We start from the raw sequence: 26,700 nt of genomic DNA, 5'->3' as shown, positions 1-26,700 counted from the left end.
CATTATTCGAGAGATAGTGGGTTCGAACCCCACTGTCGACAGCCCTGAAGATGGTTTTCCGTGGTTTCCCATTTTCACGCCAGGCAAATGCTGGGGCTGCACCTAAATTAAGGCAATGGCCACTTCCTTTCCACTCCTAGCCCTTTCCTGTCCCATCGTCGTCATAAGACCTATCTGTGTCGGTGCGACGTAAAGCAACTGGGGAAAAAAGTATTTTCCCTCAACGTCTATATTCTCGGGAAAAAAAGAACATGGAGCTTAGTGTGCCAAAAATAACTCTAAAAAAAAAGCCAGACAAAGCGGGCACGAGACAAGAGTATCACCGCACAGGTGTTCGTGATGTCACTTCCTGGTGCGTCACACTGTATTGTCCAGTGTGTTTCACCTGCTCCCAATTAGAAGAGCCACTGTGATTCATCCTCAGAGAAATCCTGCTCTGAAGAGGCCGTGCATATTTTGAGTCCAGGAACATACTGGGGGCAGGAGGAGGAAATATACAAATTGGAGATAATGATCTGCTTTGTACAAAAATGCATATTGAGTCACTTAGAACCAGTGGCGGCTCGTGAAAAAATCAGCCTACGTGCTACAGTAAAACCACTGAATAAGCTTTCTTTAAGTCTGCATATTGCCATGATGACCAACATACTTCAAACCTGTTAATAATAATAATAATAATAATAATAATAATAATAATAATAATAATAATAATAATAATAATAATAATAATAATAATAAAGCTTTTCTCACAATTTATAACTCAGAACAAACAAGAACAAAATGACATTGTAATGCAGGAAAACATTTAGGGCCAGTCAAAGATTCTTTGACTCACCAACGAATTCCTTATTTTTGATTCCAAAAGGAAGATGGATATTTTAATAAGCATTGGTTGGTTTCCTTAATAACAACATTATCATTGCGATAGATTGCCTCCACTTACGCTTTACTTTCGAGACTGACGTTGCTTTCAATCCCAGGCGATACTAATCTCTAGTGGCAGAATCGCTAACCACTTACCACGTTCAACATCAGGGTAGCAGGAAACATCGTGCAGTTCTACCCCCTTGCGGGAGAAAAAGTAACTATTGACGGGATCAGTGAAAGTTGAGCCCGGTTTATGGTATAGTCCACCGGCTACGGGGTGTGTTGCAAGCTTGGCTGCGCCTGCGTATTGCTTCCTTCAGGCTACAGGCCAGAGCTCATTTCAGATGAGCACGGACTAAGTTTCCCGGGAGAAGAGAGCTAGGTGTTCAACAGATCTTGTCCTGATTTTCACCAAACAAAATTCATACCGTACTCAAAACAAAGAAAAGGCACCAGGATAATTGTACTGTACATAAATAATTCCGTACAGTTCCAAGCTACGTGCTGGAGCCCGGTAGCACGTATTGACCGGCCGCCACTGCTTAGAACTACGAGCAGGTATGTTCCATACACAAATGTATCGGTAATTTCCTTTATTGTCCTGATTTACTCCAGTTGCTACCGATTCATGTTCCTTCCCGACTTTCCGTAACACAAGACTAACCCAGGTGCAGAACTGGTTTATGGCTTATGCGCACCGTAGATTGTATGTACGTTATAAAACAGGAAAAATAAATTGTAAAACTCTTAGACACAGGCAAAAATTCCTCTCCCATCTCCTCCTTCTTCACATCCTTTAACCCGCCCGAATCTCTAAGCCAAAGAGAGGGCGTAACCCCGAAGGTGGGGAGTGAAAACATTGATAGACAGATAGACTAGTTATTCGCTGGAATTCTGGTCCATCTGATTTTGCTGAGTTGATGTGTATACACATGTAATTTTTGGAAGTTCCTTAAGGAGCTTTGAGACAATTATTATTGTTACGTGCCATCCCCGCGCTAGCCCCTTTCGGTACTTCCAGGAAGGGGTTAGTGACTCACACGCCCTGGGAGCTCCCTGGGGCCGTCCTTTCCGTGTATTGTTCTCGTCAGCCGGCTTACCTACGGGAATGTTCCACCTCTAGCCACCTCGCGAAAATTCTGGTTCAAATCACCCGAGCTATAAAAGGAGAGGCTAGCCGCGGACAGTCAGTCGCAGTTGGGCTCCGTGGTGGGGCCACGGTCAGCGGCTGCCCCTGTTCTGTTGCAAATTTTTGAAGAATCTGTAAAACAGTTAATATAGTGTTTATTTTTATTAAAGCAGGCTTGTAGAGTTTTATTGACCATGATTGGATTGTTTCTTCGAATTGCCGGGTACTTGGTCAAAGGTTGTAGTGTTAATGGTTGGTCGGTCGGTCGGCCAAGTCTGTGCTGAGTAACGGCACATACACACACATTTCATTTCCACTACGCTTTTGGCCCATGGGGCCCATTTATAATAAAATTAGTTTCACGTACCATTAGCCAGGAGATGACAAGTGATAGCCTGCTGACGTTCAGTTACCTATACCTATCCAGGGGCACCGCGTGGAGGAAGAAGCTCCGACTCAAGGCTAACCTCATGGGAGATGTGGATCAATGATGTTATTACTGTATCATTTATTAATTGTAGACTGCAATAATTTTATAATTGATTCCATAATGTTTAATCAACAACAACATACCTATTTTTCTGACATTTCCGGGGAAACAGAGCAAATACAATATTGTCTAATCTCTTTTTTTTTTTTTTTTTTTTTTCTGTTTAATCTCCGTGTCAGCATGGGGCCGCTACAATGTTAAAGTGGGGTATGAGATCTTCCCCAGCTTGTAACTGTGGTGCAGTTAAGCAGACTAGCAACCACATTGTCACCGAATGTGTTGGGAGAGCATTCGTTGGATCAACGCAGGAATTCGTGATGGCTTCTACTGAGGTCATACAATAGCTAGAAAATTTAGATCTAAATCTTTGAACACCCTTTTGCTTGCATGATAGTTTCAGCTGTTATAATGCGTATATTGTTTCCGTATAATGTATATTAGTGGTACTGTTTATGTATGTTGTTTTGGGTATAGTACCATACGCTAATAATAATTTTAAAAATTACGTGAACCTCCGCTGCATCTGCCACAGTTGTTTGACTCTATACGAAACAACGGCAATATTATATTAAATGTATTGCTTACTAGCTGATGTACCTGTGCTTCGCTACGGAATTGTACATTTTATACGAAATTCTATGTTAGGTAGTGTACACGTTGTCAGTAAGATTGTATTAAATTGCATAGCTCTTAACGTTACCATAGAAACGCGATGAAGAAGTCACCACACGTCTTTTCTCATATGAAGGCTGGGTTAGGGAACTTCCCAGTAAGTTTGCCAACCATCAGTCACAAATAAGTTGGGGAGTTTTCACTATAATGGCAGATACTTTCCACCGGCCTTTATTGCATGCTCAGATAAAAAACCCACATTTTCTCACAGTACTATGCTGCCGATCTAACAGTCCAAAGTTCCAGAGCTGGAATGACCAGGCCGCAGACAGTTTGTGAACACTCCTCTGCCATTATTCCGTTAAGTGTTCACACTTAATGTAACAGCCTGCCTGAATATTGGCGGGAAATAGCTGGAGAGTTACGGTAGATAACTTTCTTCTTTAGAATGCCATTCCTCTGGTTCATACATTTTATGATACTACTGGTATGAAACACATTGGTTCATCATAGTATTCCAACTATTCGTTCCCTACTCTGAAGCACTGAATGGAATGAGCAGTGTGTACAGTTAACGGAATAATGGCAGAGAAGTGTTCACAGCTGTCTGCGGCCTGGTAATTCCAGTTCTTGGATTTGGGCTGTTAGATCGGCAGTGAAGTACTGTTCGTCAAAAGTGAGAAAGTGTGCGGTTTTTCATTTGATCGAGTATTTCATATGATAGCATCGCTTTTAATCGCGACCTTCGTACTGACGTCGGGGTAATGACCTATGTTGAGTTCAGTTGGGAAAACCACAAAGACAGTCTCTCTGACGATGTGAAAAGGCAGTGGGGAGTGAGTGTCTGACATTATAATGAAAAAAGCCTAACTCGATTCTGACTGGTCCGCCTCTGTGGTGTAGTGGTTAGTGTGATTAGCTGCCACCCCCGGAGGCTCTGCCACGAAATTTGAAAAGTGGTACGAGGGCTGGAACGGTGTCCACTCAGCCTCGGGAGGTCAACTGAGAAGAGGTGGGTTCGATTCCCACCTCAGCCATCCTGGAAGTGGTTTTCCGTGGTTTCCCACTTCTCCTCCAGGCAAATGCCGGGATAGTACCTAACTTAAGGCCACAGCCGCTTCCTTTCCTATTCCTTATCTATCCCTTCCAATCTTCCCATCCACCGCCAAGGCCACTGTTCAGCATAGCAGGTGAGGCCGCCTGGGCGAGGTACTGGTCATCCTCCTCAGTTGTAACCCCCGACCTAAAGGCTGAAGCTCCAGGACACTGCCATTGAGGCGGTAAAGGTGGGATCCCTCGCTGAGTCCGAGGGAAAAACCAACCCTGGAGGGTAAACAGATTAAGATGAAGTAAGCAAGTGGGCTTGCCATCATATTGAAAACTCCCCAAGTTAATTGTGACCGATAGTAAGCAAGAAGGCCTGCCATTACACTGATCATTCCTTAACCCAGTCTTCACATGAGGAAAGACGAATGGTGACTCCCCGTCGCGTTTTGGTGGCAACGTTAAAGGCACAGCATGTACACTAGTTAACCTAGAATTCTGTATAGAGAGTAGAATTCCGTAGCGAAGCACGGGCCTACATCAGATAGTCTTACCTAAAATTACCCTTATTTAGGGTAATTGCCAACGGCCGTAGCCGTGTTGAAACACTTGATCGCGTGAGATCTTCGAAGTTAAGCAACCTTGGGCGTGGTCAAGATTTGGATGGGTTGTGGGGTAAGAGAATGGAAGAGCGGAAAGGAACTGGCCATCCTGCCGTACGCAAACTCCGGCTCAAGCACACCTCTGTGGAGGTTTGGACCTGCCTTACCCCCCTTTTTAGGGTAATTACTCGAAAGAAGTGGCAATATTTACCAGGGTGCAATACCTCCTCAACATGAGAATTGACAAGGCCGTGTTACTCTCCTTGCTCCATAGTAACAGCAGCGGGCTCGAAACAGATGGCCATGGTCATACATATGTATGTATAAGCGTTGATTGTCTTTGGCACGGGTCGAGATATTTGACCTATCACAGGTGAGCGATACCAGTAATCCAGGATGACGTCAATCAAACAGCCCTCAGCGCACACACCTCCAGATAGTTATGTCAGAGAACGTGACAGATAGCTCGTTACTACTTAGAACTTACGATATTAGCTGGTTATCTCCAGATTATAACTCATGCAGTTATCAGTTATAAACGATTGGTAGAGCCATGATTTTTCTTCGCATTAACGGTAAAAGGGGAGAAAAATATTTTGAAGCGATTTTAAAATATCTTAACCTATCATATGATTCTGGTTAAGAAACTAGCGATGTTGTTTTTGTGAATTACAGCGAATTAAAGCGACAAAGCCAATTTAAAGCGAAATTTACTTATTTTGCGATAAGTCCGAAAATAACGTTTGTGAAGGGAAACAGAAGACAGAATAAGGATTTTTCATTTCGTGCTAATATTCTATAAAATCCCTTAATGAAATGGCCATGTGGGGTGAAAGGGTAATTTGTTATGTTCTTAATTAGGGCTATATCATATTTCTAATAAAGATTACAAAAGAATAATGAATGATTATCAATATTGGTTCTCTTTATTTATTTATCTTTTACATAAATTGTTTAGAAATATCACGAATTAAACTTTTTATGAACAATTTTAGGAAAGTATTAAAGCGATCGGGTCAGTCCTTTTTCGCGAAATAACGCGAAAAATTGTTTCCTTTTCGTAAAATCGAGCATAAATTAATGCCAAAAGATGCCTCTAACTATTGGATATTGTATTTCTGTCATAATTATTGTTACCCTATTTTAGATTAAACTAATATTTCCGGAGTTATTTCGAAGATGGCAAAAAAAAAATTAAAAATCGCGAGTTATCTCCTTATTTGTTCCCCGTACGATAAAATTTCATGAAATACGAAAGAACGGAAATTACACTTGAATAACTTTTGTTAGGTATATCAACCCCACCATAATTAACCGTCCCAGAAGAGACTTTCTTTCAAAATCCTCTTTATTGAACTAGGATGAACATACGGTGCAGGTGCTAGGATTCCAAGTAGCATCTCTTCGGCCACCCATTGTCCACAGTTCGTGAACACTCTCACGTTTAGAAACTGCATGAATGAAATATTTAATTGGCAGCCAATGTATGCCCTGTTGAGTGAACAGTCATTCGATATATTAACGGCCTCTTTAATGTTGCTACGTCTCTGTATACTTAGTGATCAACCTGGACATCCCTGAACTGAAACACCGTTACTCTTCGATGTCGTAACAAAGTATAAACCAAACCAAACATAAATACATGAACAAATTGTACACTGGAAGCTATCAAGAAACTAGAAAAACTCCAAAAGGGATCTTTTAAAATTATCTACGGATACGATTTTCTAAAACTTATTCGTCTACGAATGTCATTCCACGCCATCCCTCCACTGACAGCTCGGAACATACCACTTAGTCGAGCAGCTCGTCTCCCAGTGACTCAAGGAGGGACTGCCCTTTACAATTAAATACTGTCAAGCTTTATTTATCATCATCATCATCATCATCATCATCCGTTTACCCTCCAGGTTCGGTTTTTCCCTCGGACTTAGCGAGGGATCCCACCTCTACCGCCTCAAGGGCAGTGTCCTGGAGCTTCAGACTCTTGGTCGTGGGATACAACTGGGGAGAATGACCAGTACCTCGCCCAGGCGGCCTCACCTGCTATGCTGATCAGGGGCCTTGTGGAGGGATGGGAAGATTGGATGGGACAGGCAAGGAAGAGGGAAGGAAGCGGCCGTGGCCTTAAGTTAGGTACCATCCCGGCATTCGCCTGGAGAAGAAGTGGGAAACCTCGGAAAACCACTTCGAGGATGGCTGAGGTGGGAATCGAACCCACCTCTACTCAGTTGACCTCCCGAGGCTGAGTGGACCCCGTTCCAGCCCTCGTACCACTTTTCAAATTTCGTGGCAGAGTCGGGAATCGAACCCGGGCCTCCGGGGGTGGAAGCTAATCACGCTAACCACTACACCACAGAGGCGGACAAGCTTTATTTATGTTCAGGTATAAAAATAACATGATTTCTGCTAATACAGAACTATGATACAGGAAAGATATTCACACCCACAACACAAGATCAGCAAACCAGTTTTACAAAGATTCCACTAACGCTACTAAATATGGTGTTAAGATCATTTCTTATTCAGCAAATATGGAACAATAAACCGTGTGCATAGCCTTTAACAATCCACCTCCCAAATTGAAACAAATCAATAAGTTGTACAGAATTAAAAAGGAAGTGCGCAGATACTTCTTGAACAATATTTGTATAATGCTTTTTCATAAACACATTATACAAGAAATACCGTATCTGTCAACTGAAAATGAAAGCTGCCAAGCGGTGATTGTAAAGGGCAGTCCCTCCTTGAGGCACTGGGAGACGAGCTGCTCGACTAAGTGGTATGTTCCGAGCTGTCAGTGGAGGGATGGCGTGGAATGACATTCGTAGACGAATAACTTTGAATGGTGTCTTTAAAAGTAGAAAAGATCACAATATGAAGGTAAAGCTGAAATTCAAGAGGACAAATTAATATTCGTTTATAGGAAGAGGAGTTAGGGATTGGGATAACTTACCAAGGGAGATGTTCAATAAATTTCCAATTTCTTTGAAATCATTTAAGAAAAGGCCTGGGAAACAACAGATTGGGAATCTGCCACCTGGGCGACTGCCCTAAATGCAGATCAGTGTTGATTGATTTGATTGATTATGATTTGAGCTCACTGGGACATTCTATAACCAATAAATAAATAAATAAATAACAAATTAAATGAAATGGCGGATGGCTTTTAGTGCCGGGAGTGTCCAAGGGCAAGGACGGCTCGCCAGATGCAGGTATTTTCTATTTGACTCCCGCAGGCGACCTGCGCGCCGTGATGAGGATGAAATGACGATGAAGGCGACACATACACCCAGTCCTCATGCCAGCGAAATGAACCAGTTATGGTTAAAATTCCCGACCCTACCGGAAATCGAAGCCGGGATCCCTGTGACGTATTAAACAAGAAAACAAATACAAATCAAACACATAAATAAACGAACCAATAAATAAGTTGCATTGTATTCAGTTTTCGATTGATGCAGTAGGTGTCTAGCACGACGTTCATCCGTCCACTTTGCACCACTCGTCCACTTCACATTTCGGAATGTCCCAAAAGTCACGATGCTTGTTCTGAAAGGGTCATGTGGTCGTAGGTCCATTTCTTCGAGCTCTTTCTTGACGTTAACGTAAAAGGGAATTGTTGTTTTTTGTGGTTTTGAGGCAAAATGATTAAGAATGCGTTTTGTCCATCGAGAGTCGTCCATCCGTCCTAGGTGACCGTAGAATCGAGCCCTGCGTTTCGCGCATAGCGTCCCTGATCTTCGAGTATATTTTTCTTGTCTGTATTTTCGTATGTCGATCCCGTTTTTGTAGTTTTGGGCCAAGTATGCACATTCCTGAGAGAGGATACGGCATTCTGACGCATAGAGAGATACCGGCTTGACGACAGTGTTGTAATGATGAATCTTGGTTCGTTCGTTCGTAATCTGTTTTCCCTCCAGGGTCGGTTTTTCCTTCGGACTCAGCGAGGGATCCCACCTCTACCGCCTCAAGGACAGTGTCCTGGAGATTCAGACTTTGGGTCGGGGATACAACTGGGGAGAATGACCAGTACCTCGCCCAGGCGACCTCACCTGCTATGCTGAACAGGGGCCTTGTGGAGGGATGGGAAGATTGGATGGGATAGGCAAGGAAGAGGCAAGGAAGCGGCCGTGGCCTTAAGTTAGGTACCATCCCGGCATTTGCCTGAAGGAGAAGTGGGAAACCACGGAAAACCACTTCCAGGATAGCTGAGGTGGGAATCGAACCCACCTTTACTCAGTTGACCTTGCGAGGCTGAGTGGACCCCGTTCCAGCCGTCGTACCGGGAATCGAACCCGGGCCTCCGGGGGTGGCAGCTAATCACGCTAACCACTACACCACAGAGGCGGACGATGAATCTTGGTACTTACAGAAAAGCATCTTTTGTTATATATGTTCCGGGCGATTTGGAAAGCTACCTCCATATTTATTTAGTTTTACTCTGGCTGCTAAGGCCTTAGTTTGTAGTCCGTTTTATTGGATCCACTCACCAGGGTATTTATTGTTTATTGTTCTATATTTAGTGTTCAATTCGGTCGTGTTGTCTGATGTTTGACTTTACTTCCGTCTTTTAAAAAATATCCGCAAGCATGTTTGTTCTGCTACCCCTTTCAAAATAACAATTATAATTATATTGGGAGCTGCTTGGCCGAGGCGGTAAAGGCGTGCTCTGTTCACCCGGAAGGGTGTCGGTTCGAATCCCTGTAAGGAAGTCGTAAATTTAAGAAACGAGATTTCCACTTCCGGAGATGCACATGGCCCTGAGGTTCACTCAGCCTGCACCAAAAATGAGTACCATTTAAATTCCTGGGGGCAAAGGCGGCCGGGCGTAGAGCTAACCACCTCTACCCCATCAAGTGACGAGGTTACAGATAGTGAAAGCCTTTGTCTTCCACCCTTTCAGGGTTGATTTTCCCTCGGACTTAGTGAGGGATCACACCTCTACCACCTCAAGGGCAGCGTCGTGCAGCGTGAGATTTTGGGTCAGGGGATACAACTGGAGAGGAGGGAAGGGAGTGGCCGTGGCCTTAAGTTAGGTACCATTCCGGCATTTGCCTGGAGGAGAAGTGAGAAACCACAGAAATCCACTTCACGGTTAGCTGAGGTTGGAACACCCCCCCCCCCCCAACCCGTACTCAGTTGACCACCCAACTCTGAGTGGACCCCGTTCCAGCCCTCAAATGTCGTGGCAGAGTCGGTAATCGAACCCGGCCTCCGGGGGTGGCAAATATTCACACCAACCACTACCCCACGGAGGCGGACATTATTATTATTATTATTATTATTATTATTATTATTATTATTATTATTATTATTATTATTATTATTATGTCCGACTCGTTCGCTGAATGGTCAGCGAACTGGCCTTCGGTTCGGAGGGTATCGGGTTCGATTCCTGCCCGGGTCGGGGATTTTAACCTTCATTGGTTAATTCCAATGGCCCGGGGGCTGGGTGTTTGTGCTGTCCCCAACATCCCTGAAACTCACACACCACACATAACACTTTCCTCCACCACAATAACACGCAGTTACCTACACATGGCAGATGCTGCCCACTCTCGTCGGAGGGTCTGCCTTACAAGGGCTGCACTCGGCTAGAAATAGCCACACGAAATTAATAATAATATCATTATTATTATTTGGCATAAATGAAAGCAATGGTTTCTAAACTAAAGTTGGCGCTACGTTGTTCGAACCAGGCGCTCTTCTTGCTGTATGTAATGACTTTCAGCCTAACAGACCCCATCACACCGCCATCACGTCCCATGTTCGTAAACGTGTGTCTCGTGGTTCACTCCCTTCATCGGGAAAACCGGATGTTGTCTGACCTAGTGGCGCTCCAACGCCGTGCTGACGAGACGTCACATCAAGGTCAACGTACATCCGCTCAGACCGTCGACGTCGGCGTCGAGATGACGGACAGAGCCTCCTGGTCTGCCACTGGAGGTGTCTGTGCGGCGCCCTCACACTGGGGTTTTAGGAACGTCACAACAATACAGCACCAGTATCTCCCCCTGTCGTAAGAGGTGGCTAAAGGGCCCCAAGGGGCTCTTAACTTGGGAGGGTGGGTTGGTGACCATGGGACCTTCTAGCTGAGTCTTGGCATTGCTTCCACTTACTTATGCCAGGCTCCTCACTTTCACCCATCCTATGCGACTTTCCTTGGTCATCTCTTGTTCTTTCCCGACACCAGCACTATTAGGTCACGAGACCTACAGAGTCTTTCATTTTAATGTCCTTCGTGGCCATTGTCCTTTTTTGGCCGATACCTTCATTTTTCGAAGTGTCGGATCCCTTACCCAGTTGTACTTCCTCTTAAACAATAATCACCACTAGCAGCGCCAATATGGAAAGGACCTCGTTTAGAGACTTCAAAAGCAAACTCACAACATTCCTGACAGTAAATATTCAATCTTTTATCTAAAACAACATTATAGTTCCTTCTTTCTTCCTTTCTTAATCTGTTTAAGCTCCAGGGTCGGTTTTTCCCTCGGACTCAGCGAGGGATCCCACCTCTACCGCCCCAAGGGCAGTGTCCTGGAGCTTCAGACTTTAGGTCGGGGGATACAACTGAGGAGAATGACCAGTACCTCGCCCGGGCGGCCTCACCTGCTATGCTGAACAGGGGCCTTGTGGAGGGATGGGAAGATTGGAAAGGACACGGAAGGAAGCGGCCGTGGCCTTAAGTTAGGTACCATCCCGGCATTTGCCTGAAGGAGAAGTATGAAACCACGGAAAACCACTTCGAAGTTTTCTGAGGTGGGAATCGAACCCAGCTCTACTCAGTTGACCTACCGAGGCTGAGCGGACCCCGTTCCAGCCATCGTACCACTTTTCAAATTTCGTGTCAAAGCCAGGAATCGAACCCGAGCCTCCGGGGTGGCAGCTAATCACGCTAACCACTAGACCACAGAGGCGGACAACATAATAGTTCCCCTACTAATTACAAGTTGCTTTACGTCGCACCACACAAATAGCTCTTATGGTGACAGTGGGGTTCGAACCCACTATCTCCCGAATACTGGATACTGGCCGTACTTAAACGACTGCAGCTGTCGAGCTCGGTGTCCTACTAATTACTTTAACGATTTTCGGAAACGCCAAAGTGCCGGAATTTCGGTCCACAGGAGTTCTTTGACGTGCCAATAAATCTACCGACAAGGGGCTAACGTATTTGAGCATCTTCGAATACCACCGGCATGAGCCAGGATCGAATCTACCAAGTTGGGTTCAGAAGGCCAGCGCCCTACCGTTCGAGCTACTCAGACTGGCTGTTTGGAATTTAATCCATTCTTTTGAACACGCAATCTAGTGATTAGAAATTATATACCACCATCTCTGTTACCTTGCCGGCCAACAATCGCGGATGGCGACCATCTTTTCGCGAGTGGAATTCAAGCCGGGGTAACCATAGTGTCAAGACACCAGGCGGGCATTGAAGGAGGATGCTTGTTTACGTTACACCGACACAGATAGGTCTTACGGCGACAGTGGGTTAGGAAAGTTCTAGGAGTAGGAAGGAAGCAACCGTGGTCTTGATACAGCCCAAGCCATTTGCCTGGTGTGAAAATGGGGAATCCTAAAATACTCGGAATCTATATAGTGTATATACAACTGAATGTTTGTTTGTATGTATGTCCGGAATGGACTCAAAAACTACTGGACCGATTTCGCTGAAAATTTCACTATTTGTTCTTATTATTTTTGGGAGGGTTTAGGAAGTGATTTGAACGAAATCTGATGGGTAGTTCGGCATAGGGGGTGAGAAGGGTAAAAAAAAAAAAAAAAAAGAGTGGATGGTAAGTAAACCGCATTACAAGTCTGATCAGTGGGTTGCCTAACCAACAGTATGTAAAGATTATGACGTGTTTCTTAAAACTCATATTTTTTCTTCATCTTCTTCTTCTTCTTCTTCTGTACACGGTACATAAAAATGAAAAGTCCAAGTCCAGTTCCTATGGCATAGGGGATGAGAAGGGGTGAAGAAAAAAAGTAGAAAATGAGAGAGATCAACCAACTAGAAACATATGTAACTTCTTATCTTGAAAAATTACTGTCGGGGCAAGAAACCACTAGCACCCCTAAAGAAAGGGATGAAATGTAAAAATCCGAAAAATGACCGATATTTGTGGCGAGTTCATAGTCTTTGGGGTAGCTGAGATGAACCGTGACACGCTGGATACCGTTGGAACCAAAGCATTCCTAATCGGGATGGGGGTTAGAAGGGGTAAAAGGAATGTCCCAGCATAGCTCTCAACCAAACATGATACTGATAAGACTTACGGTAGGGTAAGACACCCGTACGTGCGGAGGTGAAGTATTAAAATAATAGAAAACTATCAATATTAAAGCTGAAAAAGATGTATGTAAATAAATGAAGTTTCTCTTTTGCAATTAAACGGTTTAGAAACATCTAAACCGAGCTCGATAGCTGCAGTCGCTTAAGTGCGGCCAGTATCCAGTATTCGGGAGATAGTGGGTTCGAACCCCACTGTCGGCAGCCCTGAAAATGGTTTTCCGTGGTTTCCATTTTCACACCAGGCAAATGCTGGGGCTGAACCTTAATTAAGGCACGCTTCCTTCCCACTCCTAGCCCTTTCCTATCCCATCGTCGCCATAAGACCTATCTGTGTCGATGCGACGTAAAGCAGCTTGCGAAAAAAAAAAAGAAGCATTTAACGCGGTTGAATTAATAAACGCAGGCAAAGCCGCCTGCTAGTGGTAAATAAATAGCATGCAGAATATTTTGCTCGATATCATGAATAACATAACGAATGCCTTTATTATTTATTTTGCAGAGCATATACTGCGGAAGTATTCGGGATGAAAATGGTTCTTACTGATAAATATTAATACTAGGGTATTACAAAGTAAATGAACTCTGGTAGATCGTCGAACTTTTCCTTTGCCTGAAGTAGATATCACAATAAAAATGTTCGGCCACCTCTGAAACGAAGTCTCAGCTAAACACGTTGTGGAGTATCTTGTGTCGCGATTATCTAAGTAATATTGCTGTCAACCTCTCGGTAATACTTATCGATTCAAGTATTGAAGAAGGTCGATGTTTATGGGTCGGCGGGTGTTTTATGCTAGCAAGGGAGGCAGGTGTGAAGTTGTTCACGGCGTCTGTAGGGGGAGACACCGTGCTAGCAGCCCGGCGGCGCTGGGGAAAACCACGACGTCTGTCTTGTACTGTCAGTCGGCGTCTGATGGTCTCTAGAGGATTAGCAGTGGGGCGCCTTCCAACACGACCGTGATACGCAGAGGGAACTTTATGTAGGTGGAACACGACTTGGGAGTCAGTGGGGGGAAAGAGAAGTTCCTCTGTGAGCAGGTACGGGAGAGCTTTAAGGGGGCTGAGACCACACACCAGTGCTGCTAACCATAGGGACATTTTTCTTTCTTTTTTCTTGTAGGGCCTAACAAGTTGGCGGTGCGGTTAAGGGCACGCAACTGTGAGCTAGCATTCAGGAGAACGTTAACCCCACTGTCGGCAGCCCTGAAGATGGTTTTCCGTGGTTTCCCATTTTCACACAAGCAAAATGCTGCGGTTATATACCTTAATTAAGGCCACGGCTTTTTCCTTCCCATTTCTACCCCTTTCCTGTTCATCGTCGCCATGAGACCTATCCGTGTCGGTGCGACGTAAAGCAAACTGTAAGAAAAAAAAAAAAAAAGAAAGAAAAGAAAAGAAAGAGTGCTTGTAAGCCGGGCTGAGTGAATGAGACGGTTGAGATGCTGGCCTTCTGACCTCAACTTGGCAAGTTCGATCCTGGCTCAGTCCGGTGGTATTTGAAGGTGCTCAAATACGTCAGCCTCGTGCCAGTAGATTTACTGGCACGTAAAAGAACTCCAGCGGACAAATTGTTGGCACCTCAGCGTCTCAGAGAACTGTGAAAGTAGTTAGTGGGACGTAAAAACATTATTATTATTATTATTATTATTATTATTATTATTATTATTAGGCCTAATCTGTTTACCCTCCAGGGTGGTTTCTTCTCTCGGACTGAGCGAGGGATACCACCTCTACCGCCTCAAGGGCATTGTCCTAGAGCGTAAGACTTTGGTTCGGGGATACAACTGGGGAGAATGACCAGTACCTCACCCAGGCGGCCTCACCTGCTATGCTGAACAGGAGCCTTGTGGGGGGGATGGGAACATTGGAAGGAGTAGACAAAGAACAGTGAAGGAAGCGGCCGTGGCCTTAAGGGAGATACCATCCCGGCATTTGCCTGGAGAAGTGGGAAACCACGGAAAACCACTTCCAGGATGGCTGAGGTGGGAGTCGAACCCACCTCTACTCATTTGACCTCCCACGTCTGAGTGGACCCAGTTCCAGCCCTCGTACCACTTTTCAAATTTCGTGGCAGAGCCTGGTATTGAAGAAGAAGAAGAAGAAGAAGAAGAAGAAGAAGAAGAAGAAGAAGAAGAAGAAAATATGAGTTTTAAGAAACACGTGATAATCTTTACATACTGTTGGTTAGGCAACCCACTGATCAGACTTGTAATGCGGTTTACTTACCTTCCACTCTTTTCTTCTTCATTTTTTTTTCACCCTTCTCACCCCCTATGCCGAACTACCCATCAGATTTCGTTCAAGTCACTTCCTAAACCCTCCCAAAAATAATAAGAACAAATCGTGAAATTTTCAGCGAAATCGGTCCAGTAGTTTTTTAGTCCATTCCGGACATACATACATACAAACATTCAGTCGTATATACACTATATAGATTCCGAGTATTTTAGGATTCCCCATTTTCACACCAGGCAAATTGCTGGGGCTGTATCTTAATTAAGGCCACGGTTGCTTCCTTCATATTCCTAGAACTTTCCTAACCCACTGTCGCCGTAAGAACTATCTGTGTAAAACCAGGATGCTCTTTCTGACGTCAATCCTATATGGAGGAATGTAATCAGTATTGCGTGTTTCTATGGTGGTTGGTAGTGTGGTGTGTTGTCTGAATATGAAGAGGAAAGTGTTGAGACAAACACAAACTCCCAGTCCCCGAGCCAGAAGAATTAATCACACGTGATTAAAATCCCCGATCCGTCTGGAATCGAGTCCGGGAGCCTCTGAACCGAAGGTCTCAACACCGACCATTCAGCCAATGAGTCGGACAACTGACAATATTTACAATAAAGTAAAAAATGAGATCAGGGCTTGTAATCTTATCATAAGGAACCAGGACGATGAACTTTAGACAGCTAATCTCATCAGTACTTTTGTCTGACTCGTTGGCTCAGTGGTCAGCGTAGTGGCCTTCGGTTCGATTCCAGGCCGGGTCGGGGATTTTAACCTTCATTGGTTAATTCAAATGGCTCGGGGCTGAATGTTTGTGCTGTCCTCAACATCTCTACAGCTCACACACCACACATAACACTATCCTCCACCACAATAACACGCAGTTACCAACACGTGGCAGATGCCGCCCACCCTCATCGGAGGGTCTGCCTTACAAGGGCTGCACTCCGCTAGAAATAGCCATAGAAATTATTATCAGTACTTTTGTATACATTTTCTTCTTCTTCTGTCACTTTTCCCACCGCTGACGGATAGCACATGTGGACTTGGCCATGTTTTACAGCCGGATGCCCTTCCTGATACTAACCCTATGTGGAGGGTTGTAATCACAATTGCATGTTTCTGTGGTGGTTGATAGTGTGGTGTGTTGTCTGAATATGAAGAGGAAAGTGTTGAGACAAACACAAACACCCAGTCCCCGAGCCAGAAGAATTAATCAGATGCGATTAAACATTCCCACCCGGCCGCGAATCGAACCCGGGATCCTCTGAACCGAAGGCCAGTACGCTGACCGTTTAGCCAACGAGTCGGACACCAGGTGAGTAGATTTGTGCCATGTTCGAATAATGCATTTAATAACTTAGTTGGTGTTAAATGACGAACACGGCAGTTTAATAATACGGTCTTATTTCGTCCAATTCGTATGTATAGTATGCAATTCGGATTTATAAGAAACAAGAAAAATCTGCAAGAACTCTCCGAAAAGGAATGCAACGTTTTCTCTCTGAAGATCAGTTGAGTTGAAATCGAAGGAACAGGACGAGTTGGCTGTGCGGTTAGGGTCGCGCAGCTGTGAGCTTACATTCGGGAGATAATGGATTCGAAGCCCACTCTTGGCAGCCCTGAAGATGGTTTCCCGTGGTTTTCTATTTTCACACCAGGGGTGTTTAAGGCCACGGCCGCTACTTTCCAACTCCTAGGCCTTTCCTATCCCATCTTCGCCATAAGTCCTATCTGTGTCGGCGCGACGTAAAGCCCCTAGCAAAAAAAAATTATGAATATCTTGATTGATCTTTTTTTCTTTTTTGGTAACGGAACTATCATTATTGATACATTGAGGTTAGTTTGTAGATGGTTATGTCTCGTGATTTCAGCATATAACTAGTCAAGTTGGCAGCAGTGATGAGCCATTTAAAAAATAATAGGATGAAGATTTTTGCTTTTTTAGTGTAGTCTATGTGTCGAGTACTATACTCAAACACTAGTTTTAAACTACAGTATTTTGTCAGTTCATGTGTTTGTTAAATTGGAACGAAGTCTGGATTTCATTTGGCGCAGAGCCGCGTCGCTCTCGCAGACCTAATCACCTAATTGTCGGCTCCCCCACCTTACTGTCCTCCCCTCGCAGACTGGGAGCCAGACGGCTTGACGGCTCCAACCCTTCCTATCAAACTGTCGCCGTCATAAACAGTCCCCTGTTCACCCTCACGACCAGACTTTGCGCGCTTTTGCAAACCACTCTTCTCTGACAATGACCACGTGTTTATCCCTGGAATATCGCATGTTTCCATCTTTAAATCTGCGAGTGTACACTATCCCCAGTAGCGGAGCATTTAGCAGTGTTCTGTAAACATATTGTTTAAAATCACAAATATCTTTAAAGAACTATATCATTCTTTAGACCATTTTGCTCAGAGTAGCCACGTGTTATATTCCTAGACATTATCTTAATTATCAGGTGGGATATAGCTGATTTTTTTTTTACAAGTTGCCTTAAAGGGCCGGTATTATAATAGAGGTTTAAGCTGTTGGTTCAGTTTAAACTTCAGTTTATCTGTTAGTCGTGTATTATAAAACTTAATCTTAAGTTTAACTAGAGATTAATGGCAGAACGAATGGATCTCGAAGATATTTTTGAGGTGTTTGAAGAAATACTAAGCGATGACGAAGAAGTGGTTCAAATTATTGAACGACCCTGGGCACTACGAGTTTTCCGAGGAAGAGCACGTCACTTTCATATATGGAATGAATATTAGTTTTTAAATAGGTTTAGGCTTACAAAACAGACTCTCATAACCCTATTTCAGCAAATTGGTGCTAGAATAAAATATGCAACGTAAAGGAAGAATGGAAAAATAACTTTTCGAACTGTTTGAATGTTAAAAAAAGTAAATTTTAGAAAATAAAGTAACTTCCTTCTATTTCAGAAATCATAGTTTAGAACCCCTCAGCCAGCTACTAGAGTAGAACGCAGCCCGGAAGGCGGTTTCGTTGCGCAGAGAGAGACAGAAGTATGAGGTGCGGTGATGCCAATGTGGCTACTCATAACAGCATGTATGTGTAAACATTTTTCCATCCAGTTATATCTTTAATTCCAAGGCGATGACCTATAATTTTTTTGGGCTTAAAAGTTTCCTGAAAATCCAAATTAATTTTTAACATCAAACCCCGAGAAAGTGTTGAGGGTAATTTTCGAGATATTAAAGAAGTTAAATGGAAGTTGAGAGAAATGAAGGCGAAGTGCAGAGAGCATAACAACATGAATGTGTAAACATTTTTTCATCCAGTTATATCTTGAATTCCAAAGCGATGACCTATACTTTTTGTGGGCTTAAACGTTTTCTAAAAGTCCAAATTAATTTTTAACATCGAACCCCGCGAAAGTGTTGAGGAAAAGTTTCGAGATATTAAGGAAGGTAAATGGACGGTCCAGTTTCAATGCCGTAGGATATTCGCCGTTTTCATACATATCAAATATTGTTGTACGCAGAACATTTTAAACGAAATCATCGAGGACCGTCACTGGCTTCTTCCTCTAAGGGTTCTTCTCTGGCGACCTGAACACCGCATTATTTTTATTTCCGAAGCTTGTTTTATCCTCTGTACTGTTCGCAGGCCGATACCACACGCGAGTGCTGTCTTCTTTTGAAGCGTGGCAACATGGCGTTCCTCACCTTCTCCGCCTATGAACGCCTGCTGCTGCATGCTTACCAAATACGAATACACTCTAAATACTATTTCCCTCTCCTGTCGACGGAATACTTGTCTTTTTGCTCTTCCTGGATCTATCGTACACATGCAAATAGTTCCCTAAATTCGTTGATTATGATATTTACAAATAAAACTCTAAACATTCACTCGTGACCCGCACAAACAGGCACCTCTTACTGAAATGATTCTATTGGCTCAGCGGAAAACACGTCATACTACAAAGCGCGTGAATGTTACTGCGCAACCCTCTTTAAACCGCCTTCCGGGCTGCGTTATACTCTAATAGCATTGCGGTTTTATGCCTCCCGTAGTATGTTTATTAAAATGGAAGATTTCGGAGGAATTCATAAGGCGACTGTTTCACGGATTATATAAATATTTCTGTACTAATTGCACAAGTAATTATATTTCCTTACAAGTAAAATTACGACAACGCTTATTGCTTTTATCCGCCATTTTACCTGCAAGAAGTAAACAAAACATTATCGATAGTCATCTTTTCTCGCAAGTCACTGCTACCAAGATCGTATATTTCCTTCTTCACCTCAGTTTAACTTAAGCCGGCCATTATAAGACTCAACATCGGTTTAAACTCAGTTACAGTTTGACTCAATCTTCAGTTTAAACCCTCATTATAATACCGCCCCTTACACCGCACAGATGGGTCATACGGCGACGATAGGGTAGGAAAGGTACAGGAGTGGCAAGAAAGCGACTGTGTCCCTAATTAAGGTACAGCCTGGTGTCAAAGTGGGAAACGACGGAAAACTAGCCGGCAGTGGGGTTCGAACGCACTATCTCCCGAATGCAACCTCACAAATACGACCCCCTAACCGCACGGCCAACTCGCCCGGTGGTCGCCAAGTTAAGAGCCTATGTGTTCCCTTTTTAATCACCTCTTACGACAAGATGTATTCAACCGCCCACAGGGATATAGTCTATATCAGGGGTTTCCAAATGGCGGCCCGCGAGAGCATTTTAATTAATAATATGAAGAATAGTTAGAAAAGAATATTCTGTTGGTCGCTCAAAAATGCATTAAATTTTTATACCCGGTATAGACCCAAATGTGAACCAATTTAATAATTTTCGTCGTTTTTAAATATTCACCTGATCTGAATAGATTATTTTTTATTTATAAAAATTTAAAATAATGATTGGTTTTTAAGTCCCAATAACTACTTTTGATGGTGTTTTGACACGCCGAGGTCCCGGCATTTTGTCGCGCACCGAGTTCGATAGCTGCAGTCGCTTAAGTGCGGCCAGTATCCAGTTTTCGGGAGATAGTAGGTCAAACCCCACTGTCTGCAGCCCTGAAAGTGGTTTTCCGTGGTTTCCCATTTTCCCACCAGGCAAATGCTGGGGCTGTACTTTAATTATTTTTTTCTGCTAGTTGTTTTACGTCGCACCGACACAGATCTTACGGCGACGATGGGACAGGAAAGGGATAGGAGTGGGAAGGAAGCGACCGTGGCCTTAATTAAGGTACAGCCCCAGCATTTGCCTGGTGTGAAAATGGGAAACCACGGAAAGCCATTTTCAGGGCTGCCGACAGTGGGGTTCGAACCTACTATCTCCCGAATACTGGATACTGGCCGCACTTAAGCGACTGCAGCTATCGAGCTCGGCGTGTAGGCTACCTTAATTAAGGCCACGGCCGCTTCCTTCCCACTCCTAGGCCTATCTGGGTTGGTGCGACGTAAAGCAACTAGCAAATTTTGTCGCCCAGGAGTTCTTTTACGTGCCAGTAAATCTACGGACACAAGGCCAGAAGGCCAGCACCTCAGTCATCTGAGCCGCGCAGCCCGTCTCCAAATTTCACTTTTTTATCATCATCATCATCATCATCATCTGTTTACCCTCCAGGTTCGGTTTTTCCCTCGAACTTAGCGAGGGATCCCACCTCTACCGCCTCAAGGGCAGTGTCCTGGAGCTTCAGACTCTTGGTCGGGGGATACAACTGGGGAGTATGACCAGTACCTCGCCCAGGCGGCCTCACCTGCTATGCTGAACAGGGGCCTTGTGGAGGGATGGGAAGATTGGAAGGGATAGACAAGGAAGAGGGAAGGAAGCGGCCGTGGCCTTAAGTTAGGTACCATCCCGGCATTTGCCTGGAAGAGAAGTGGGAAACCACGGAAAACCACTTCCAGGATGGCTGAGGTGGGAATCGAACCCACCTCTACTCAGTTGATCTCCCGAGGCTGAGTGGACCCCGTTCCAGCCCTCGTACCACTTTTCAAATTTCGTGGCAGAGCCGGGAATCGAACCCGGGCCTCCGGGGGTGGCAGCTAATCACGCTAACCACTACACCACAGAGGCGGACTTCACTCTTTTATACAACTGTAAAATAATTAAAATTATCAAACCTTTATTTCAATTGAATTATGCATATGACGTTATTTCGTAATGGTTCTTCTATAGGCCTACTATACGCAGAATTTTACGAAAATTTGCCTATTATTTAAGTGAGTCTCGCAATATGGCCCTCGAGCCCTTACAAATTGGAAACCCCTGGTCTTACTAACGTCGTCACCAGCACACGCCACCCTCTCGGCCCGGGAAAGTACAGCCTCTAGAGATATGACTTGTTGCCCAACTGAACTTCATGATGAACTTTTCCACCAGGAAACTTGTTTCCTTATTTATTTTACAGCCATGAAGAGTGCCTCCCTTCTGATTGTGAGTCACAAGTACCAAGTAAATCTGCCATGAGGAAACCGCTCTTGGCGATTCGTTACCCCAGCACAGGCCCGCTTTTCATACCTGGTCTACTGCTTGTAGCGAGACCAGCATGATTTCTTGAGAAATCTTTTGAATGGGTCCATTTATACTAATAATTAAGGACAGGCACAATATGAAACATTTTGCAGCAATATGAAATTTATTTAGAGCCTCCGTGGCTCAGGCGGCAGCGCACTCGCCTCTTTCCGCCGGGTTCCGTGGTTCAGTTCTCGATTACTCCAGTTTTCTTTTCATCTTTCATTCCGGCTACACTCTCCAGTGTCATTTCATTTCACCAGTCAGCCATTAATCATTGCCCGAGAGGAGTGTGACAGACTTTGGCAGCCGGCACAATTCCTATCCTCGCAGGTAGATGGGGGTTTCATTCATTCCATTCCTGACCCAGTCGAATGACTGGAAACTGGCTGAGGATTTTCCATAAAATTTATTTAGGATAAATATGAAAGTATGAAAATATATTTAATAATATAATGAATCATTATTTAATCATTTCTTTTTTGGATTTCATTCAACACATAAAGGAATTATTCTATATACAGTGGCAGAACAAAATAAAACACTACTCAGTAGTTAGTTCAACGGAGCAGAAGAGGTGTGGGTCTACTTCCCTATATTCGGGAGACGGAGAGAGACCGGTCCCCACGTCAGTTGTCCTGGGAATGGTCCTCCGTGGTTTTTCATTCTCCTACACTAAGGCGAATGGTCCTCCGTGGTTTTTCATTCTCCTACACTAAGGCGAATGCCGACACAGTTCGTAGTGTAGGCCACGGCCGCCAACCTTCTCACCTTCACCTGGCCTGAGAGACGGCGTCACCGTATAGGAGGCCCGCCTCCCCCTTCAGGGAGGATTTTTTCGCTACTTGCTTTACGTCGCACCGGCACAGACAGCTCTTATGGAGACAATGGTGTAGGGAAGACCTAGGAGTGGGAAGGAAGCAGCCGTGGACTTAATTAAGGTACAGCCACAGTATTTGTCTGGTGTGAAAATGGGAAACCACGAGGGCTGCCGACAGTGAGATTAGAACCCACTATCTCCCGGATGCAAGTTCACAGCTGCGCAATTAAAACGCTGAGTAGTAGTAGTCAGTTAATAATTATTGTAATTAAGCTATTAACTCTGCAATGAGAATTACAATATAAAATACTAGCAGCTTTTCTATATTTTTTGACAAAAGGTTACATGAGCTTTTGTCGGTAAATATTGTTTTGTACAATAAAGAAAGATCGCTCTACATCACGTGATGTAATGGGAGGATACGTGGGTCACGCTATATTTGGCAGGTGGATATTTGTTCGTATTTAAGTGCTGATATCTTCAAGTCCCTTAATAATACTATATGTGTCCGGCTCTGTCAGTGTGACTGGATGCCACCCCCGGAGTCCCGGGTTCGATTCCCCACTGTGCCACAATATTTGATAAGTGGTACGAGGACTGGAACGGGGTAACTCACACTCAGCCTCGGGAGATCAACTGAGTAGAGGGCAGTAGTGTAGCCTGGATCGACCGATAGGATTGGGGGTGAGTTACAGTTACAAAATGACTGTAGCACGCAAAACTTGTCATTATAAGATCACTGATACAAATGAATTATGTTTATATTTCAGATTGCAGAAAACTACAAAATCTAAAATACAAACGGAATTTTATTTAAATTAATTTATTGATTTTTTTGCAAGCTGTTTTACGTCGCACCGACACAGATAGGTCTTACGGCGACGATCGGATAGGAAAGGCTTAGGAGTGGGAAGGAAGCATCCATAGCCTTAATGAAGGTACAGTCCCAGCATTTCCCTGGTTTGAAAATGGGAAACCATGGAAAACCCTCTTCAAGGCTGCCGACAGTGGGGTTCGAACTCACTATCTCCCGAATACTGGATACTGGCCGCACTTAAGCGACTGCAGCTATCGAATTAGGCATTAATTTATTGAAAAACACAAGGCAATTACAATTTATTTTTCTACATAGTTTCCTGTTTTGGAAATGCATTCGTCCCAGCGTGTGGGCAGCTTTTTGATGCCCTCATCCTAAAAAGAACAGGGTCATGTCACCAGCCAGTTGCGCACTGTCGTCATCTTCAAATCGTTGTCCTAGAGCAGGGATGGCGAACCTTTTCTAACTAGTGTGTCATTTTAGGTCTGGATTATTATTCTCAACTGTCTACTGTGCCACTTGTTATTTTCGTTTGTAATAGATACAACCCCCGCTCCCACTCACCACCGCCACCACCGACTTCCATCCCTAATTCCAAATTATGTTTCATAATATGTTATTACATATATATAGTCCGGCTCCATGGCTGAATGGTTAAGGTGCTTGCCTTTGGTCACAGGGATCCCAGGTTCGATTTCCGGCAGGGTCGGGAATTTTAGCCATCATTGGTTAATTTCCGTGGCACGATGGCTGGGTGTATCTGTTGTCTTCATCATCATTTCATCCTCATCACAACGACGCGCAGGTCGCCTACGGGAGTCAAATCAAAAGACCTGCACCTGCTGAGCCGAACCCGTCCTGGAAATTCCCGGCACTAAAAGCCATACGCCATTTCATTTTTACATATATATATATTTTGTAAAATACCAAATACATGTGATTGCATGCTTCATGGTCGTATTTTGCGAATATCGCAAAAATACTTAGTAGCTTTGTAATTCATGTTAGGTTCATAACTTGTCTTCACAACGTTCATTGTAGGAAATAGTTGCTTGCAGGCGTATGATGACCCAAACAAAGTAAGTAGCGCTGTAGCAAGTTTCTTCATGGCCGAAAACTTTTGTGGAAGGCTGTTCCACTGTTCAAGTATTAAGTTCTCTGGCTTCTGGAGAGGGTATTCTCCATCAACAGCACACTCGATTTTCACTAATGCTTCATCAAGTTGTACGAAATTTTTCACCCATATATGCTTGCTTAAAATTCAGTCAACTCCATGTCTAAACTGCCAATATCTAACCACTCAAAAGAAGAAGAAAAAGACTCATTTGTGCAATATGAGGTTTTGAAATAAAGTACGATAATTTCTTCAAATTTCGAAATTGAGATAATTTATTGGCAATTATTTGTCTTACAAAATTCACAGCAATAAAAAGTTACTCACTAAGAATAATTACGCGATGCTGGCATTCACACACAAGTCAAACTTCACTAATTCTCTGCTATGGGTGAGCGAATGGCTCGTCGGCCGCATCTGGCATTTATTTCACTTGACTTCCGGACATATCAGTGATGTAGTGTAGCCGTAATGCACGCTCGAATGGAATAGAATTTAGATTTTCGGTATTTATTTCTTAAACCTGAAACACTATGACTGTACGATGCACGAGATATGTATAGTCTATAGTACAAAACGTACATAAACATTTTAACATGTGCATGTGGTGTGCCACCGAAATCATGTTCGCGTGTCACCTAATGACACGCGTGGCATAGGTTCGCCATCCCTGTCCTAGAGGTTCTTTATAGTAAGGCCCACGAGAATTGAAGTCTGACAGGTGAGCGGCGAAAGCTGTAACTACGAAGTACGCTGCGTTGTCATAGTTACATCCATTTGCTGTCTACCACCCTTTCAGATAGGCTGAGTGTTTAATAAAACATGTAGGCCTAGGCCTAATGCAATTCATTTAGGTTGACCGGTTCCTAAGCTCGTGTTAATAATTCTAGCATTTAAGACAGAACCCGACATTATCGATATATATAAAATATTTCATAATCACTAACAAAATCATCAGTTTCTGACAATAAGCTCAACAAATGCACATGGTAATCACAGAATAGAACAACACTACCTACAATAACAGCTTTTTTATTATTTAACTCCGATTGTTAACGGTACCTGTACCATTCAGGAACAAACTATAGGTGGGCCGGCACAAGGTTGCACTTGACAGTTGTAAGTCATGTTGGCACCACTACAAAAATGAAATGAAGAACGTCACCCGTCAGTCAGAATCACCAATCCACTACTTTTTATGTCAGAAACAGTTACGCATTTTATTCATGTTAATTCGTATTTAATTCCGTATAGTGTTTATAATCTTTTATTTGCTTACACAAATATGAGCATTTAAAAATATTAAAACTTTTAAGCGAGCTACAAAATAAATACGAACTATTTTCAGTTGATTGTTGTTGGCAATATAGGTAGATAGTAGTGCCATCTATAAGTAGCTTGACTACTGTATTGAAGTGTTGCCGTTTTGTCTGTCGCCGCTAGCACGTGGTCAGGTGTTATTCGCGCGTTTATGAAAGTTTTGTTTTCATTGTGAGATAATCGTGAAATTTTATTTTAACGAATGCAGTGCGATGTCTCGGAAATGACAACATAGTCATGAAGCGCGAAGTGATAATCCTTTGCGCCGCGGAGTGTCCCTTAATGGTCAGGCATTAGAATTACTAGTAGTGTGGATAACTCGTGAGTTTTACGAGAGGGAGTGGAAATTCGTAAGCTTGCATAGCCGTCTCTCTGTTCCTGCAGATTATGTTGTGGAACGCATATATCAAACATTAGGGCTTTCAAAGCGTACTGTCATTCAGACTGGTGTTCGCCTCGAAGAACAGAAGGAAAAAGTGACTGGGGTACATAGCAGTAGCAAAAACGGGGCTGATAGTAGGGACTTGTTTCACAGCACTCCGGGAAAGAAACGAATTAAGCTATCTCCTGTAACAGGAATTAATTCTTTCCAGGCTGATGCAATACGAAGACACGAGTACGATTATTACAGTTCAAAGTCCCTTCTGTCATTGTTATGGACAATGCACCTTACTACTCCGTAATAATGGACAAGACCCCTTCTTCGAGCGCCCGTAAAGAACTGTAAGTGGAATGGCTGCAGTAAAGAAATATCCCAGCACATATGTGTATTATTAAATTAGTCGACACCGGACGAGTTGGCCGTGCGGTTAGGGGCGTGCAGCTGTGAGCTCGCATCCGGGAGATAGTGGGTTCGAAATTCACTGTCGGCAGCTCTGAAGATGGTTTTCCG

This window comes from Anabrus simplex, chromosome 12 (assembly GCF_040414725.1).
Source record: "Anabrus simplex isolate iqAnaSimp1 chromosome 12, ASM4041472v1, whole genome shotgun sequence".
Classification (NCBI taxonomy): Eukaryota; Metazoa; Arthropoda; class Insecta; order Orthoptera; family Tettigoniidae; genus Anabrus; species Anabrus simplex.
The sequence above is the reverse complement of the archived record's forward strand: the minus strand, read 5'-3'. Positions refer to the sequence as shown.